Source organism: Myotis brandtii, unplaced genomic scaffold, assembly GCF_000412655.1.
Source record: "Myotis brandtii unplaced genomic scaffold, ASM41265v1 scaffold48, whole genome shotgun sequence".
Taxonomy (NCBI): domain Eukaryota; kingdom Metazoa; phylum Chordata; class Mammalia; order Chiroptera; family Vespertilionidae; genus Myotis; species Myotis brandtii.
In genome coordinates, this window is record NW_005368341.1 from 5,414,528 (window position 1) to 5,428,736 (window position 14,209).

Consider the following 14,209-nt stretch of genomic DNA (forward strand, 5'->3'; position numbering starts at 1 on the left):
GAGCTCCTGAGACTGTGAAATGCTGAGTGCCGTCAACTTCAGTGGCTGTCCCCTTTCCCAACCTCTTGACGTGTCATTTCTGGCCCAGAGGACAGGCCATAGGGCTGGGGCTCTGCCTCTGCTGGCCCAGCACCCCTGTGAGGCAGCCCTGGATTACTTAAAGTGCCATCCCCCCCCCCCCAGGAGTCAACGCTAAAGGGGCATCTTTAGGTCAAGTCCATCTCTATCAAAGAGAAATTATAATTCTTTATTAATCTTTCTTCCTTTCTTCCCCTCCCCATCTCTTCCCTCTCCCCACATTTTTTTTTGGGGGGGGGGGAGAGGAGGGAGGGACTGTACTTTAAGGAAGAATTTCTGTTTAACTCATCAGCAGCTACTATAAAACAAGGGACTGAATATTCTTAAACTCTTTGCTTCCTCTAAACTTAAAAACTAACAAACAAAAAGAGAATAACCAAATAAAAGAGGACAACCCAAAACCATAATACATTCTTCTTTTAGTCTAAGGAAGGGCAGTGACTTGGGGGACAACTTTGGAAGGCTTTTTGAAATAACTTGAGTAAAGGAATTTGAAAGGGTGTCAGGTCCTTTCTATGAAGGTGATTATAAAGTAGAATGAATCCACACTCAATCTGACCATTTAAATTTTAGAACAGCTTTGGTAAGTGGAATTCTGATTTCCCATTTAGCATAAAAATGCTCAGTTTTTGAGAATTGGAGAACTATGGATTCAAGCACACAAGTATAAACTTAAAGGGAAAACATCTCTGCACAGTAAACGGAGAACTTGAAATGCATTCCTGGAAACTGATGCAAACACCAAACGCTGCCTGGCTCCCTCCCTGCTGATGTGGCAGGGTTTGAAGCAGGCAGTCCTCCATGATTGGTGGGAGGTGCTTGCTCTAAACGGAACAATGAAAATGGAGAAAACTGAAGGGGAATTTTTCTTTTTAAAGTGGGAGACAGATTTCAGTTCTAGCAGTTTTTACTCATTATGTTGCCCCGTTCTGTCTCTTCCTCATCAATCAATGGAAAAGATAGTTAATCAAGTGTTTGTGCTATAGGAGGAATTCTTTAACACTTACCTTCAGATCCCTTTAATATTTTGTGTCTCCAAACAGCCAGTGGCTTTTGGGTGGCAAGGGGTGGGTCTGGGAAGAGAGCTGACCCAAGGCCTAAAGTGAGTGTCCTGGTGATGGCTGTGATGGTGTGTGTGACTGTAGGGGAAGCTTGGTGACTGGGGGCAGGGGTGAGAGTGTTGGGGAGGGGGGTTGAGTCTGAGTAGAAGGAGCAAGCAGTAAGGAAAGTGGATTGAGGAGGGTAGAGATTGAGAGTGGGGGATGGAAGAAGGGAAGCAGAGATCAAAGACTTCTACATTTTGCTGCTAGACAGTTAGCACCTGGGTTCCTATTGCTAGATCATTCTCTGTGGCAAAAAAGATGATCTCTTCAGCTCTCTATGACCTAAGATGACAAGCTGGGGCACACTTTAAAGTATGGCAAGAGAATGGCTGGGAACTTGACTGCTAAAGGAATTCAGAACAGCCTGAAAAAGCCATATTGTTTTATACTTCTATTCCTTTCTTTGATCAAAGTACGCATCTGACTGACGTCTCCTTTCAAACACTTATTAAGGATCCACTCTGTGGAAAGCATTAATACCACACTATCTCATTCTAGTTCTAGCTTTTAGCTAATTAGGTTGTCAAACAATTGCTAAGTAGATATTAGCAATTAAGATGGTATCTGAAAAGTTTTGAGGGCTGTGTGATATTTCTTCGAAAGACATGGCAATTCCTGCCCTACATCATATCAGTTGGGTTATTCAGTTCTTGCTGATTATTTAAATGAGACCATATTACACATATATGTAATATGGTCTCATTTAAATAATATTTAGTGTGCCAATTACTATATTAATTGGTGGGTGTATGACTGTGAAACAGAAAGATGTGGTCATTGCCCTCAGGGGGCTTCTAGTCTGTTGGAGGATAGAGAAAACTGTTGGGAGTACTGTGATGGGGAGTATAGGGAGCTTCTGTGTTTATGAGAGGATTTAAGATGAACAACTAATCTAGATTTAGGTGGCTGGAATCAAGGAGGGCTTCCTGGAGGATGCAACAAGCTCAAGCCTTACAGGTGAACAGGATTTAGCAGAGATGGGGACAAATCCAGGAACAGAGGCATGAAAATATTTGGCAGGTCTGAGGAATGGAAGTCTCAGCATGTGAGATTGTGGAGGGAAGGGGGAGAACAGAGGAAGGAACTAGAAATGAGCTTGGTGGGTTTAGCGGGAATCAAATCAAACAGCATCCTTTAAACTATATTCTGGGGCTTGTGTTTTCTTAACTATGTTATGGGAGTGTTTGGATGGTTTTAAGCACAGAAATTATGTAATGAGAGAGTGCTTTTAAAAAGACGACTGTGGCTTCAATGTAGAGAAATAATTAGAAGGGGAACACAGCAGAGACAGAAACCGGTTAGGAGCAGTAATTCTGAAGGAAAACAATGATGGCATGGTGGTCCGAACGAGGGTAGTGTTGGTGGAGTTGGAGAGAAGTTGGTGGGCTTTAGAAATATTTCAGAAGTACAGTGGGGCCTTGACTTATGAGTTTAATTCGTTCCGAGACCGAGCTCGTTAAGGAGCTCGTTAACTCAAATTACTCTATCAACTCAATTCAAAAAATCGGCTGAGAGACAGCTGGTATCTCAAAAAACTCGTTAGTCGGGACACTCGTAAGTCAAGGCCCCGCTGTAGAAGAAAAAGACTCTGAAGTTTGTGGCGATTGAGGGAGAAAGAAGACTAGAGGAGCATCACCAGGTTTCTGGCCATAGCACTGGCTGCCTGCAGGTATTATTGTCCATCCAGTTGGGAAACATTTGAGGAGGAGAAGATTTGGGGTAAAAGGAGAGGAAGAAAATGAAGGCAAATCTGCGTATGTTGAGTTTGGGGTGTTTGTAGACCATTACATGGAGGGGTCTTGCAGATGATTAGATATTTAAGCTTGAAGCCCAAAACGTATACTTGGCCTAGATTTATGGATAAGAAGTCATCAGATTACTGAAGTCCTTGGAGTAGAGGAAATATTTCAGGTTGTATGTGTGTATGGAAATGGACAATAATGAAACCCAGGATAAAACCCTGAAATGATCCATCAAGTCATCAATGAACAGAAGGAGAAAATATAAAGGTGCCCAAGAAACATCAGCGACATAGGATGGAAGAAAACCACAGTGTCTCCATTACTGAGGGCAAGATAAAGGTTGTTTGGGGGAGGAGAGCATAGTTTTTTGGGTGCTGAAAAGTTTGTGTTTCTGAGAAAGCTAAAAAGGTTACACAAATTAGCAATGTGGAGGTCACTGATGACACTAATGAGGATGGTTTCATTGGAATTGAATTCAGCTGAGAGAAAGTGGAAAAGTGAGGTAATAAACACATCTGAGAAATGCGTTAGGTGATTTCATGGTTGTGTGAACATCATAGAGTGAACTTATGCAAATCTACTAGTAGATGGTACAGCCCACTACTGTAATTGCATGTGCTAAACTATTATACAACTGGCAGCACAATCGGTTTGTTTACACCAGCATCACCATAAATATGCTAAGTAATGCACTGCACTACAGTATTGCAACAGCTACATCACTAGGTGATAGGAATTTTTAGCTCCATTATAATATTTTTATAAAAGAATAAAACTTATTCAGGTAACATTGGTTAATGATATATAAATTTCAAGTGTTTACCAATATAATTCGATATGAATATACTCTGTTGTGTGCTCACCACCCCAAATCTAGTTTTCGTTGTAATCTTGTTGGGCCACTGTTGTGCATACCATCAGTGGTGGGCCAACACATTGGTTTCTGGCGCGTGACTGTATAATAGAAGTCAAGAAAAACCTGGGGTATAGTGTAAGGATGATGTTGAGATTAATATGGAAGAGAATTTTGCATGTTAGGATGAGGTCATCGAAAGCAGATGTTTAATCTTACCCCATTTTAAAGACTTCCATTGAAATGTTCACCTGAGGTTTCCTTCAATATTCCCCTCCTCATCTGCTTTTAAGTGTTGAAACAAGGAACACTTAAGGCTCGCAACTTTTTTTTTAACTTGGTAGTGAATGATCAATTTTTTTGGAGGTCCTATAAAATGTGTAGACAGAATCTATTTATATAATAGTTATAAATCCCAGTTGAATCCGGGAGAATTAATGTGGGATTTAGTGCCCCATTTTTCAAGTTTAGAAATATGAAATAACCACTTGAGTATTCTTGTACTCATACTGAATATATGGATATAATTGTTTTGTGGTATCTTTTTATTGACTATTCCATAGTCAATGGTCCATAATTCAGAGGGAATCTATTAGGGTACACAAATTTCAGCTTTAAATTAAGTGCACCTTGTTATTATGAGAAGATGCTGATTACATTTCTTCAGCTTGTTCCAAAGCCATCCTTAAATTTTTGAGCACCGGAATGCTGATGCATTCCAAAGTTCACTCTGACTTATTAGAAGGTTGGTTGGCTTGGTTTCCAGGCTCATATTTTTTCAATTCTTTTCAAGTGACTTGAAGACATAAGGAGACTTTACCTCAGTTGCAAAAAAGGTTCTGGGTGTTGGTCATTGATTGACTCACCCATTAAGTTGAATCAAGATACATTCTTTTTGGTTCCTACATTACTATAGAGAAGAATTATAAAGATCTAATTGTATGTGATACGATATTTAGAATTATATAATTTATGTTTAATCTTTTAAAAAACCTAGAAAATTAAGTTAGTGGTACTGATGAATTCTTTAGAATTGAAAATTTGATTTTGACCTTTGGCATTCTCTACTTGCATGAACAATCCTTTAGTTAGTTAATGTGACATCATAACTACCTATTATATAGTGTACTGAGCACTGTGCCAGGAATTTTACATGAATTACCTCAAACCTCCAACAATTATCTAGACTTTAGTGGGGTGTATTTTATTATTCCCAATTTTACAAGCAAAAACCTGAGGCTTTGAGAGATTAAGTGATTTGTCTGAGGCTTCCTAGGTTTCCTAGAATGGGTCAAGTTCACCTATTGTACATATTCAAAATGCCTTGTACTCCTAATATCTAGTATCTATCACAATGATAATTGATGAATTAATTAAAGGAGTTAATTGCTCATTGACTGACTTCAATTGAATGTGAGGTCTTTAATAGCAGAGACGATGCCTATGTTATTCACACTTCCAACCCTAGATCTGGGCACAGTGCCTGCTGAATAATAGATATTTAACAAGTATTTACTCAATAATTGAATACTGATTTGGCATGACATAACTGGAGACTATAGAACTTAAGTGTAAATTCTGGTTATTTTTTTCATTGATGGTTTACCATTTAACCCACAGACTTAAAATTTTCTTTTGATTGATAGGTAAGAGTGGCAATTAACATATGAAGTTTACTTGAATAATATGTGAACATATTTTAGCTAACTCACCCAATATAACATAATTATTCTTTGATATCTCATAAAGATTTTATTTAATTGGGTCAGAGTTATGAAGAACAAAGTGATTGAAGAATAAGAAAATGCTAATTTTATTAATTATAAAGTCACAAAATTTAGAGTTAGAAGACCATTTAGATGTCATCCAAATCATAATTATAAATGTGTGGAATCAGAGTTTGTTTCCTATCATATTTCTGAATTCTGGCCAGCGTCAGGTACACAGCTGGTATTCAGTAAGTTTTAGTTGTGTGAAGTAATACATTTCATAAATGAGTAAACATGTCTAGAGAGGTATGTAATAAAGTAGCTTATGGTAGACCTGGCATCTCCTGATTCCCAGTCTCTTGCTCTTTTCTTTAAATTAAAATAGCATCAAGCATTTGTCTGGAATATTTTGCAATATTTAACCTTTATAACAGTCTGAATATTAGTTATTATTTTACAGAGGAGAAAATTGAGACTCAGGAAAGTTAAAGGTTTCCTCGAGGTGAGTGGTTCTCAATGTGTGGTCCCTGGACCAGTGATACTAGCATCACCTTTGAACCTGTTAAAAATACAAATCACACGCCCCATCTCAGATCTACTAAATCAGAAACTCTGTGGGTGAGTAGCAATCTGTGCTTTAACAGTCTTCCAGGTGATTTAGTACTGAGAAACGGTTAAACTTGAGATCTATCTAAATTTAACATCATGGAGAAGAGATGTGAGCAGGACAAGATGAAAAAGTGGGAGAGGCCAGTTTAGAAAATATTAACTTCTTTTCTTTATTCTTCTTCTCTCCAAAAAACCCCCTTCAAATCCATTTTTGCTCTCTCTCTAATATGCATGTTAACTTATTGCTTCTTTTCTTGATTCTCCTTGGTTCAAGGGGGATAGGTAGCTGGCCATTCTGAAAGACTATTAATTGTTCTTTATTTACAGTATTTGTAACAGCAAAGAAAGACAGTTTTAATTCCTTTTTGTTGATTCAAACTCTGTTTAAGCTTACAGTGGAAAATGTGTTCTGAAGGATATACATGAACTCTTCGAGAAAGCTAAGTGTTACTGGCCCAATGGTTACAACTCAGGGCTGATGAAGCCTGGATTATAGCCTTGGCTCCTCTATGGGCCAATTAACCTCTCCCTGTTACAGTGCTTTGGAATCCACCACTCTGAGGACCTGGTATGGACCTCCCTAGGTAATTAAATAATTCAGGCGAGACAGGAAAGATTCAGGGTTAACTGCAAATCCATTCATTACTCATTCTAGAAAATGCCCCTCTACCCCCAACCATCAGAGGATGTTTTCAAACATTTTGTTTATATATTGACATCACAGATATATGCTTCTATTCCCTGTAGTTCCCATGTCACGATTGGATACTGGAATAAAAATGGCACCCCGGAGCCTTAAAAAATGGACTTTCCTTCCGAAGCACCCAAGAGGCTTAGTAAGAAAATAGACTTTCCCATTTCAGGATGTGCCAGATGCTGGACTACAACTTCAAAGAAGTCATTGTTTCTGCCTGTGAGTCCCTGCTGGGCTTTCTAGCAGGTTCCTGGTTTTACAACTGTGGCCCCTCAGGCACACCTGCAGATCCAGGCCTGCACAGACGGGAAACGGGTCCTGTCCTTGTGTGCGATGAATTTAAGAAGCTCCGATTGTAGCATCTTCCAACTGTCACTCACTGGATTTCACTCTGTGGCCCTGTTCTTTTGTTGGGTTCATCTATCTGAAACCCAATCTAAATGGTATGCCCATTCTTAGGGTATATCTTCCCTCTTCTTGCACCCGAATTCCTCTTTTGATGATGGGCCTGTTTCCCCTATGATTGGCTTTCTTCATTTTATTCACTTAGTCATTCATTTATTCACTCAACAAATCTGTCTATGCAAGATGCGATGTTGAAAACTAGGCCTGAAACATAATATTGGCAACCTTCCCTTCATCGCCCTTTCCTGACACCATGGAGACCAGAGTCCTGCCCCTACACTTCAGCACCCTGCCTCGATATGCATGTCTGTTACTGTTGCTTGGGTCTGCAATAGTGTTTCCCTGGGGCTCTATATTCCAGCACCTGATGCAACACCTGCATTCCTTCTTGCACTCTCTCACTGATGGCCATCCTGGCTTGGCCCAACACATACTGGTTATCTACATGCTTTCCCTGCTTCTGACTTCCTATTGTTGCCTGCGGCTGAGTCCATTTCTGTGGTCCCGCTCTCCGGTTTTTTCTCAGAATCTCCATCTGAAGGAAGAGGATGAGTTTTGCCAGTTCCTCTAGCCATGACCTGTTTTGGATTGCATGCTCCATGAGCCGTGATGGTGTTCCAATGATGTCCCAGGTGCAAATGCAGAGGCAGATACAGGGATAAGATGTAGATTCCAAGCTCAGAAAATGTCACAAATATAGTAGCTCCTTCCCAATTGTGGGGATAAGTAGATATTTCAGTTTAAGGTACTTAAAATTTTGCCGAAACCGGTTTGGCTCAGTGGATAGAGCGTCGGCCTGCGAACTGAGAGGTCCCAGGTTCGATTCCGGTCAAGGGCATGTACCTGGGTTGCGGGCACATTCCCAGTAGGAGATGTGCAGGAGGCAGCTGATCGATGTTTCTCTCTCATCGATGTTTCTAACCCTCTATCTCTCTCCCTTCCTCTCTGTAAAAAATCAATAAAATATATTTAAAAAAAATTTTTATGGGGAAAATAAGATAATAGAGGGCCTGGATGCAAACCCTTATAAATCTCTGTGTAATCTCTAAAGTAGAACCCTCAAGACAGCATGCTAAATAAGGAGAGCATCAGTGACATTTTTCATGTCTTAAATTACTAATAATGGTTATGGTACAATTGCTTTCCATTTACCTTTTGCTCAATAGAAATTTTTCAGGGTCTCTCTCCCCTGCCACTTCAATGAAATGCCCATAAATTTGCTTTGCTTTGCTGAAGGTAATATACATATGAAAGGATTTTTCCCCTGTAGCTGGTTCTCTATCCAAATTCACAATGCCTTTCTGATTTCACGATTTGGAATTGTTGACTCCTGCACCCTTAGTCTCAGACATAACTCCCCAGAGCACATACCATCAGGCCCCTCTTACACAAATATCACTTGCCTCCTTCCTAGCAGCTGCGGGAGTGCCATTTTAAGGTCCTGGTTTATGTCTCTTCCAATTCCCTTATTTCCTAAAGCCTCAGGGCAAAACCCTCGGTTACTGCCATGCCATCTGCTTTGCTTTACTTTTATTCCTAACACCTATTCTTTTTTCCTAATTATTCCCAATAGGAGTGACACATAATTCTTATATACTGAAATTAAGATTCTCGAGATTGGAAAAAAATATACAAAACCAAATCTGTATATACTGGAATCTTTTGTTCACTAAAATTTGAAGTAGGGGCCATTCACTAATGGGGAGGAGTTACTTTACCTAACAGGAGAAAATGGTGCATTAGTTCATGAAAATAAAGGTATATTGATCTCTGTTTCTAGAGTCTATTTTTGTTTTGGTTGTTTGTTTTTTAGATTCCACATTTAAGTGAGACCCAGAAGGGTGGGGGTGGGGAGATGGGTGAAAAAGAGAAGGGGAACATAGTCAAGAATATTGTGGTAAGTTTACACAGTGGCAGATGATTACTAGAATTTGTGAGGTGATCCCATTGTACTAGTAAGGTATAAAAATGTCAGATTACTATATTGTACATCTGAAATGAGTATAACCAATATAAGATCGTATACCAACTGCACCTAAATTAAAAAGGTAATAAATTATTAATATTAAATCATATAATGCTTTTAAGATTATAGAGATAATTCCCCAGGGTCTTTGAGATACGCATTACAAACAAGCAACAGGTTTCGGGTTGATAGACAAGTAAAGAGACAGAACAAAGATATTTGATCTCAAAATAAAACAAAGATATTTTCTATTTATTCAGTGAGCAATGTATTAAGAAAGTCTAATGGAGTCCACGAGGAGGATCAAAGAGCAAGGGGTAGATTTTTCTTGGAAAGGTTGAGTCGGGGAAGGGACATTGAAACGGAATCTTGGAAGAATTTACCAGCCAGAAAGAAAAGGAAACCCCTTTCTCTGGAGATGGTACAACTTGTGAAGAGTCAGGTGGCATTTATCAGGATTTCTAATTGAAAATAATTTCTGTTATAATTCCCTCTAAAATAGTGGTTCTCAACCCAGAGTGATCTTGCCCCTAGGAGACATTTGGCAATGTCTGGAGAGAGTGTTTTGCTGTCACAACAGGAGGGTGAGTGGTGTACTATTGGATAGAGGTCATGGATGCTGCTATCTATCCCACATACACAGGGCAGATTCTGTAACACATAATTATCCACCTCAAACGCCAAGAGTGTCACTGCTCTCTAAGGTATGTCCCATGAGGGCAGGGACCTCACCTGTTTTATTCGCCTCGGTGTCAATAGCACCTAGTGTGGTTGGAGGCAGAGTTGGTACTCATTTAACATGAAAGAGAAGAAGAAATGTTTGAGGAGGGGAAATACAGCAGGTCCTTGAAGAATGTCTTTTCTTTTGATGTCATTTTATTATAATGTTAATGAGAAAATAATGCATTCCTGGCCATTACAGCTGTCTGTATGGAGTTTGCTGTTGTCCTCATGTCTATATGGAATTTCTCCAAAGATGTGCATGTGAGATGAACAGGTGCGTCTCAGTTGTCCCAGTCTGAGTGAGTGTATGTGTGTATGTGTGTGTGCACAAGCGTGTGTGTGTTTCCATTACTCTTTCCCTCTCCCTTCCTCTCTGAAATCAATAAAAATATATTTTAAAAAATAATATGGCAAATCATTGTGAGCCCTCTATAATTGCCCCAAATAATACAAAATGTTCTTCAAGCTGGATAAAGCCGAGGCAGCTATGAAAGCCCATAGCAGGAGCAGGGAGCAAGAAGGGACTTAAGAGACCATTTGGTATATTTTTACAGTCTTGATTGCTACACTTCATGTGAGGCCTAATGGAGTCGTTCCAGAGACACAAAGTGGTTCCATCAATGCCTTGTGACCAGTCAATGACAAAGATCTGAAATAGTACAATTCACTGATTCTGGGAACTTTAATCTTTTCCTTCTATAAACTTTATCTCCAAAAGATTTGTACAAAGTACAGTCAGAACATGATACTGGTAGTTCAAAGAAATAAAAATAGAAAAATAATCGTGAAAGAATAGTGGAAACTTATGACACAACTTAAAATTGTATGGTCTTTAATGTTTTCGATGGATTTTCCTAAAGAGCATTAAGAAATGCACACTACTTAAAAATTGTTTTTAAAAATAAAGAGTGGGCTAAAATATGTACTGTAGTGAACATATTTTAGGAATTGACAGAATGGTTTCACAATTAACTGAAGGTATTTTCCTAATGTGAAATGTAAAATGAGTATATTTACACCCTTATTTTATATACCTCTTTTTAAAATGGAATATTGTTTCTTGTATATTTATAATACCTTTCAAATATGGTAATGAGCAACTGAAATCATTGAACAGTCAGAAGAGCTCCATTTCTCAATATTGGAAGAAATATTACTTTAACCCACCTCCTTCTCAAGCAAATCATTTATCCATTTATTCCACAAACACGTATTGAATTATGGGCATTGAGGAGAGAAAAATGCTTAAGATGATAATTGCCTTCAAGTTGCTCATAATTTAGTGGGGAAACAAAACAATGTGATAAAGGTCTTTCTGTAGGAAAACAGAAAAGAGGTAGCGACCTTTGCCTGAGAATATTAAGGTGGGTCCCCAAGAGAAGATGATGAGTCTTGATGGTTGAGGGATTTTTAGGTTGTCACTGCAGGAAATACACAGGAATATGCAAAAACAGCAACATGATGGAATAAAAGTATTTACTTATTTATTACACATTTATTTTATGCCCACTATGTCTCAGGCACAGTGACAGGCATTGATAATCTAAGGTGAGGGTATCCCTGCTCTCTTGATCTTAAAGTCTAGCACAAAAGGCAGGCATGAAACAAGTCTGTACCATAAACTGTGATGAGTCATTTGATAGGAAATCTGTAAGGTGCTATGCGAGTACATGGCAGGGATTCTAGCCATGGGACACAAGAATGGACTCTGAGGAAATGATAAACCCAGAACTAGAATGATGTCTTAGTCAGTTTGAGCTGCGATAACAAACTACCATAGACTGGGTAGCTTTAACAACAGACATTTGATTCTCACAATTCTGGAGGCCAGGAAGTCTAATATCAAAGGGGCCCACAGATTTGGCTCCTGGTGAGAACCCTCATCCTGGCTTGTAGACTGCTGCCTTCTTGCTGGAAGAGACAGAGGGAAGGAGAGAGAGAGGGAGGGAGGGAGGGAGGGAGAGAGAGAGAGAGAGAGAGAGAGAGAGAGAGAGACTCACTCGGGTGTCTCTTCCTCTTCTTAAAAAGGCTCATCCCTTCATGGAGGTCTCACCCTCATGACATCATCTAACCCTAATTATCTCCCCAAACACCACCTCTAAATACATTGCATTTGAATTTGAATTTGGGGGATGAGGAAGTGGGATGCAAATCTTCAGTCCATAACTAAGAGTCCATAACATTTAGCCAAAGGAAGGAAGATCAGTGAGATGGGGTTGAATACATGGAGGTATGCTTCAGGTAAGCCAGAGGATAATCAAGGCATATTAAGAAATATATCCTAGCGTCAGTGAGAATCCACCAAAGAATATTAAACCCTAACCCAAACATTAACCCTAACCCTCTAACTCTAATTTTAATCATGATCAGAGTTTGTTTAGAAAGATACCTCTCTGTCTGTGGTCTAGAGAATGGATTGAAGACAGGTGAGTGGAACACAACCCTAAGAGACTCTTCCAGATGAGAAATGAATGGTAGTGGGACTTTGGTTGATAACTTTGGGGATGAAGAAAATTAGGTACATTTGGGATGTGAGAATCAGGAAGAAGGAGGAGTTAAAAATGACTACCAGGTTTCTGCCTTGTTGTGGTAACATTTCTGAGTTAGAAAATCTTGGCAGAAGAGTATTTTGTTTTGTTTTTAATATATTGTATTGATTTTTTACAGAGAGGAAGGGAGAGGGATAGAGAGTTAGAAACATCTATGAGAGAGAAACATCGATCAGCTGCCTCCTGCACACCCCCTACTGGGGATGTGCCCACAACCAAGGTACATGCTCTTGACTGGAATCGAACCTGGGACCCTTGAGTCTGCAGGCCAAATCTCTATCCACTGAGCCAAACCAGTCAGGGCAGAAGAGTGTTTTTGAGTTTGAAAAACTAATGAATTCCTTTTCAGGTATATTGTGTCTGAAATTCTTGCATATAATTTCCCATGGCTGGAACATGGGGGTTGCTTATGGAAAAGAATGTCAAAGAGGACTAAGGTTTATCTTGAAGCAACTAATTCAGACTATGAAAATCAATAAAATTTTACAAGAGAAGCAAAACCCTAGCTGAATCTTGAAAGATGAATTGGAATGGCATGGTAGATAAGAAGAGAAAGATCTAGAGGTAGGGGGCACGGCAAGAGCAAGAATGTTGGAGCTTAGAAAAGGCATGGCATGTTGCAGCCACCCTCCCCAGTTAGTAGGGCGAGAGCACAAATTATGTGGCAGAATGTGGCTGGAAATAAGGGTAGAGATTAATTATCCTAAATAAAGAATGTGTCACACTACACCCAGATTACTGTTCCAGCTTCCTAACTGTTTTTGAAAGTACTATCATATTATGACCCATTTAGTCATCACAACAATCCATTGAGTTAGTAGCAAGCTCAAGTTAATGACTTTCTCAATATCCACAAAGCCTAGTTTAGACCTGAGATCATCTATATAAAATTGCCCAAAGCTTGGCATTTGTCTATGCATTTTGTGTATATCTTCCAAACTACCTTTCATACAATGCAATGATTATTATTCTGTTCAAAAACTGTTCAAAAACTCTCATTAACTCCCTATTATCTTATATCAGCAAGAAGAGCCTCTCTGCTTGATGTCTCCAAGGCTCTCCATAATTTGGAACCATCATGCATATTTAATCTTATTTTCAACTACTCAACAAAATTTGCCTTTGTGCTTTGGTTATCTTTTACTGCCTAACAAACTAGCTCAAAACTTAGTGGCTTAAAACTACAAATTTTTGATTTATGGGTCAGGAATTCAAGTAGGGCTTAACTGGGTGATTATTCTGTTCTACTTTGTATGAACTGAGGTCACTCAGGGTTCAGCTGGCAGCTGGTCATGTCCAACTGGTCCAAGATGGCTTTTTTCATATATCTGTTGCCTTAGCAGAGATGGGCTCAGCTGGGCCTGTTGACAGAAATGCCTCCATGTGGCATCTCTAGCACAGCAGTCGAATTTCTTATTTGGCTCCTGCAGAGTGTTTGAAGAGACTAAAGCAGAGGCTGCAAGACTTCTGCTGTCTTAGCCATGGAAGTCATGCAGTGTCACTTTCATGACATTCTATAATCATAAAGAGAACTTCAGTGGCAACTGAGATTCAGGAGGATGGGACTACCCATGAGAATGCTTACCTAGAAGCATTGTTGATTAGGGCATTACTTTTGGAGACTAATAAACACACAACTTTAGTTAAAGATATTCTTATTATACCTGTTCATGTCATACTTATCCCTGCATCTGGACAACTGCACAAGTTGATCGTCTTACCTGATTCCATCCTATCTCTCCTTTGATTTACCTAAATCCTTCCTGTTCAAGGATTGT